General features: G+C 45.5%; 1 non-coding gene across 1 annotated transcript; it reads left to right on the top strand.

The window, feature by feature from the left end:
- Positions 1-1967: 1967 nt before the first annotated feature.
- Positions 1968-2124, top strand: LOC140468248 (U1 spliceosomal RNA). Its single transcript, XR_011955627.1, has one exon. It is a non-coding gene; the product is annotated as a U1 spliceosomal RNA (small nuclear RNA).
- The last annotated feature ends 3835 nt before the right edge of the window (positions 2125-5959 follow it).

Genomic DNA, 5959 nt, shown 5'->3' with positions numbered 1-5959 from the left:
GAGTGTGGGATTCCCAAAGATGTGTCTGAGGAATAGCTGCAAGGTGATGATTGGAGTACAGTTTTGGTTCACTCCATCTCAAGGCAGAGGGGGTGAGTGAGATGGGGTAAAGAGGGATGGTGCGGCCTGGTTTGGTTTTGCTTCAGGAAAGTTTCCTGCACATCCCCATCCAACAGTTCACTCCCCCTTATAAACATGAGGTATCACATAAACATCTGAATGGGCGGAGCACATGATTAACATCAAAGGACAGCAGATGCTGGAGATCTGAGACGAACAGTGAAATTGCTGGAGAAACTCAGCAGGTCTGGCAGGGTGTGTGGAGAGAGGAAGACAGTTAACATTTTGAGTTGAGTATGAGTCTTATTCAGAAGTGGCGTGTATCACCCTGGCCTTGCTGGTGAAGGTGATTGTCTGGAATTGAGTTAAAAAGTACTGATTGCAGAATGCTGCCTGTCCCTCTCTAGTTTGTGATTACCTCAGATTTTGATATTTTCCTGCTTGTTCCCTCACAGCTAGCTGGATGACCTTTCGGTAACACAAAGTACTCTTACACCTTTTTTAAATAATCCTGTAACAGCCCATTAATCCTCTAGTTGGCAGTTGGTGAGAATGACTGAGGTCATTTCAATTTTTCATCCCAGGCCCCTCTTTCTGTCCCTGTTTGTCTCAGCTTGTCCTTTCACAGGACTGCTATGGGCTCTCCTGGTGCAGTGGTAGTGTCCCTATCTCTAATCTAGGATGCATCGGCTCATGCCCCACCTGCTCCAGAGTTGTGTAATACCATCTCTGAACAAGATGATTTGAAAGTATCTGTGAAAATGTATTGCCCATCTCCCTCAACTAGTTAGCTGTGAGTCTGGAGTCACATGTAGGCCAGACCAGGTAAGGACAGCAATTTCCTTCCCTAAATGACATTAGTGACCCAGATACTTATTTCCTGGCAATTGAGAATGGTTTCATGGTCACCATTAGACTCTTAATTCCAGCTTTTGTGTTGAATAAAGATTCCACTGTCTTGCTATGACGGGATTCAAACCCAAGACCCCCAGAACATTAGCTGGGTGTCTCGATTAATAGTCTAGATTTATACCCCCAGGACGTTACCTCATCTATTTCTACTCCAGCCCAGACTGAAGGGTTAACAGACCCTCACTTTCAGATGTTGCCTGACTTGCTGTGTACTCCCAGGCTCTGGTTTGCAGTAGTTGTCTCTTCCCTCTGTCCAACTGTGCACAGTATTTTTCAGAGCAACAATCCTTTTAAACCACTCCCTGTGATTCTGGAGCCCAGGGCCTTCCCTTCTTCTCCATCTCCGACCGGGAACAGCTGAGTCAGCACCAGATTTGCTGCACCTGTGATTTTCTTACTGTGGGAATCTGTCCGTTTCCAACCCTGCTGAACTGTTCAGATTGGAACAGTAATCCTCTTACTCAGGATAAACCTTTCTTCTGTGTAAACATCTCCAGGCTCCCAGTCGCACTGTCTCGTGCTGTTAATGTTCCCATGTATAAATTCAATCTGGACTGCAAAAGGAAAGGTGAACCAGAGTTTATCTGCTCTGACAATCACTTTGGGATTCATGATTTTCAACTTTTTCTCATATTTAAAGCAGGAGGAATAATTTGCATTCATTTGCACTTTCCACAAACTCACAATACCACGGTGCACTGTGTCTATCCCTTAGAGCAGACGGAACATTCCAGTGAACTGATGCACATTCCCATAGACTGAAATAAGTACCAGATAATCTTCTTTATCAGAGACAGGTGACTACAGTCACAGAGTCATACAACACAGAAATAGACCCTTCGGTTCAACCAGTCCATTCTGACTGTGTTCCCAAACTAAACTAGTCCCACCTGCCCACACTTGGCCCATATCCCTCTAAATATTCCTTATTCATGTACTTAGTTAAATGTTACTTAAACATTGTAACTTTACCCACATCCACCACTTCCTCAAGTATTCTGACCTGGCAGGGGAGATGCCGTGATGAATAATGTGGTTCTCCCAGGAAGCGGCTCTCCCATTGCACTTCAGGTGTGCTGACAACGGCAATGTCCCGGGATACTCGACTACAAAACTTGTGGTAGCGGGGGACTGCGCCCGCGCCTCTTCTTTTTGGTGGCTCAGTGGTTAGCACTGCTGCCTCACAGCACCTGGGTCCCAGGTTCAAATCCTGCCTCAGGTGACTGTCTGTTTTGGAGTTTGCACATTCTCCCCGTGTCTGAGTGGGTTTCCTCCGGGTGCTCCAGTTTCCTCCCACATTCCAAAGATGTGCAGGTCAGGTGAATTGGCCATGCTAAATTGCCCATAGTGTTAGGTGTGTTAGTCAGAGGGGAATGGGACTGGGTGGGTTACTCTTCGGAGGATTAGTATGGACTGATTGGACTGAAGGGCCGGTCCCCACACTGTAGGGAATCTAATCTAATCTAGTTCATTCCACACATGAACCACCGTCTGTGCAAAAAAATGTTTCCCATCATGTCTTTTTAAAATCCTCTCACCTAAAAAGTATGTGCCCTTGTCTGGAAATCTCTCCAGCCTCAGGGAAATACACGTTCACCTTATCTATTCCCCTCACAATTTTCTAAACCTCTTTTACTGTTGAGAAAGAGCTTACCAACCAGGACAGCAGCAGGAATCTCCCTGTTTCTTCTTCAGAACCCCCCTGGGATCTTCGCTCCTCACCTGAGATTTCTGGCTCCACGTCTCAAGTGAAAGATGGCACCTTTGACAGTGCAGCACTCATTCACTCCCGCACTGGCCATTTTATTTGAGGTTGTATGAGTCCCGCACTGGCCATTTTATTTGAGGTTGTATGAGTCCTGCACTGGCCATTTTATTTGAGGTTGTATGAGTCCCGCACTGGCCATTTTATTTGAGGTTGTATGAGTCCCACACTGGCCATTTTATTTGAGGTTGTATCAGTCCTGCACTGGCCATTTTATTTGAGGTGGTATCAGTCCTGCACTGGCCATTTTATTTGAGGTTGTATGAGTCCCGCACTGGCCATTTTATTTGAGGTTGTATCAGTCCTGCACTGGCCATTTTATTTGAGGTTGTATGAGTCCTGCACTGGCCATTTTATTTGAGGTTGTATCAGTCCCACACTGGCCATTTTATTTGAGGTGGTATCAGTCCTGCACTGGCCATTTTATTTGAGGTTGTATCAGTCCTGCACTGGCCATTTTATTTGAGGTTGTATGAGTCCCGCACTGGCCATTTTATTTGAGGTTGTATGAGTCCCGCACTGGCCATTTTATTTGAGGTGGTATCAGTCCTGCACTGGCCATTTTATTTGAGGTTGTATGAGTCCCGCACTGGCCATTTTATTTGAGGTTGTATGAGTCCTGCACTGGCCATTTTATTTGAGGTTGTATCAGTCCTGCACTGGCCATTTTATTTGAGGTTGTATGAGTCCCGCACTGGCCATTTTATTTGAGGTTGTATCAGTCCCACACCGGCCATTTTATTTGAGGTTGTATCAGTCCCACACTGGCCATTTTATTTGAGGTGGTATCAGTCCTGCACTGGCCATTTTATTTGAGGTTGTATGAGTCCTGCACTGGCCATTTTATTTGAGGTTGTATGAGTCCTGCACTGGCCATTTTATTTGAGGTTGTATGAGTCCTGCACTGGCCATTTTATTTGAGGTTGTATGAGTCCCGCACTGGCCATTTTATTTGAGGTTGTATCAGTCCCACACCGGCCATTTTATTTGAGGTTGTATCAGTCCCACACCGGCCATTTTATTTGAGGTTGTATCAGTCCCGCACTGGCCATTTTATTTGAGGTTGTATGAGTCCTGCACTGGCCATTTTATTTGAGGTTGTATGAGTCCCACACTGGCCATTTTATTTGAGGTTGTATCAGTCCCACACTGGCCATTTTATTTGAGGTGGTATCAGTCCTGCACTGGCCATTTTATTTGAGGTTGTATCAGTCCCACACTGGCCATTTTATTTGAGGTGGTATCAGTCCTGCACTGGCCATTTTATTTGAGGTTGTATGAGTCCCACACTGGCCATTTTATTTGAGGTTGTATCAGTCCCACACCGGCCATTTTATTTGAGGTTGTATCAGTCCCACACCGGCCATTTTATTTGAGGTTGTATGAGTCCTGCACTGGCCATTTTATTTGAGGTTGTATGAGTCCCACACTGGCCATTTTATTTGAGGTTGTATCAGTCCCACACTGGCCATTTTATTTGAGGTTGTATCAGTCCTGCACTGGCCATTTTATTTGAGGTTGTATCAGTCCCACACTGGCCATTTTATTTGAGGTTGTAGATTTGTGGCACAGGAGTGGGTCATCTCAGAAGAAGGCACGATATTCAGCTTTCCAACTCTTCAGTTATCCTGAGAGAGAAGGCTCCTCCTTGTTACAGAATGTGGAACTCAGAGCTTACTCCTCAGGGTCTGGGTTCAGTCTTGGTGATTGTTTGTGCGGGGGCAATACCCATTCTGTGCCCATCTTTGGAAGAGGAGAGGAGGGGGGGGGGGGGGAGAAATGAAAAGCCAATAATCAATAATATTGACCAGATCAGCAATATCTCAAAGTGCCTCACATAAAATAAGATGCTCAAGAGCCATGGACGATATTAAAGAGTAGGACGATATTAAAGGTTTGGTGGTAGTATCACTGGACAAGTAATCCAGATTAATTCTGTGGGGACGTGGGTTCAAATCTCACCAAAGCAGCTGGTGAAATACAAATAAATCTGGATCATGGAAGCTAGTCTCAGTGACGGTGTCCATGACAACCACCATCAGTTGTAAAACCATCTGGTTCATGAACGTCCTATGGGAAGGAAATCTGCCATCCTTTCCCAGCCTGGCCTACATGCACCCCAGACCATGGGTTGACTCTGAACTGCCCCTGAAATGGCCCAGAAAGCCACTGAGGTCAAAGCCGGTTAGGGAAGGGGCAGGAAATCCTGACCTTGCCAGTGATGCCTAATCCTATCATTGAACAAAGGAATGGGCGGATAAAGTGTGGAGCTGGATAAAACACAGCCGGTCAGGCAGCCCCAGAGGAGCAGGGGAGTCGACCTTTGAAGTTCTGATTGCATTCAACCTCCTTGCGTTACCTCAGGTCTAGCCCAAATAGACTTTGTCCTCGAATCCTCTGAGGTATCCCCTTCCTCCCACTCCCCAATATTATCATTGATCAATCCTGCTGCCTTTTATCCTTTCTTCTGTTTCCTGTACACATGTTGTCAGGAATATTTAACACCCAGTCCTGCCCTTCCTTGAGCCCAGACTCTGCTACCACCACAACCTCCTACTTCTGAAGGGCAACCTTTGCCTCCACCCCAGCCAATCTTGCTTATCATATTCTGTGTATTCACAACCATGTACAATATCACTGATATTTCATTAGTTCCTTTTTATTTTTTGTTGGATTAGAGCTGTGAACTGGGAATAAGGGTGAGCTAAAGATGACTTTTGGACTATGGGTAACAGCTTGTGCTAAAAGGAAAAAAGTCGGAACAAGATTTTGTTCATTTCTGAGACCAGGTCTATTGATAACTTACAGGTAGGTTCCTGATCAATAGATTCTGCAGATGTTTCATCACTGGAGATGAGAATTATGATTAAAATGATGGCAGAAGTTGGCCATCATTAATGAGAGCTTAAAAATGTGTTGCTGGAAAAGCGCAGCAGGTCAGGCAGCATCCAAGGAGCAGGAGAATCGATGTTTCGGGCATATATGCCCGAAACGTCGATTCTCCTGCTCCTTGGATGCTGCCTGACCTGCTGCGCTTTTCCAGCAACACATTTTTAAGCTCTGATCTCCAGCATCTGCAGTCCTCACTTTCTCCATCATTAACGAGATCAGTGCCTGGAAATTGGTTCCAGCAAGTCTGGAAAAGACCTTATGCTTAAACAGATGGCAGATGCTGATTGGTTACTGGACCCTTGTGGAAGAGATGGTCAGAGCGAGTTTTGA

Source organism: Chiloscyllium punctatum, chromosome 46 (assembly GCF_047496795.1).
Source record: "Chiloscyllium punctatum isolate Juve2018m chromosome 46, sChiPun1.3, whole genome shotgun sequence".
NCBI lineage: Eukaryota > Metazoa > Chordata > Chondrichthyes > Orectolobiformes > Hemiscylliidae > Chiloscyllium > Chiloscyllium punctatum.
The sequence above is the reverse complement of the archived record's forward strand: the minus strand, read 5'-3'. Positions and strand labels throughout refer to the sequence as shown.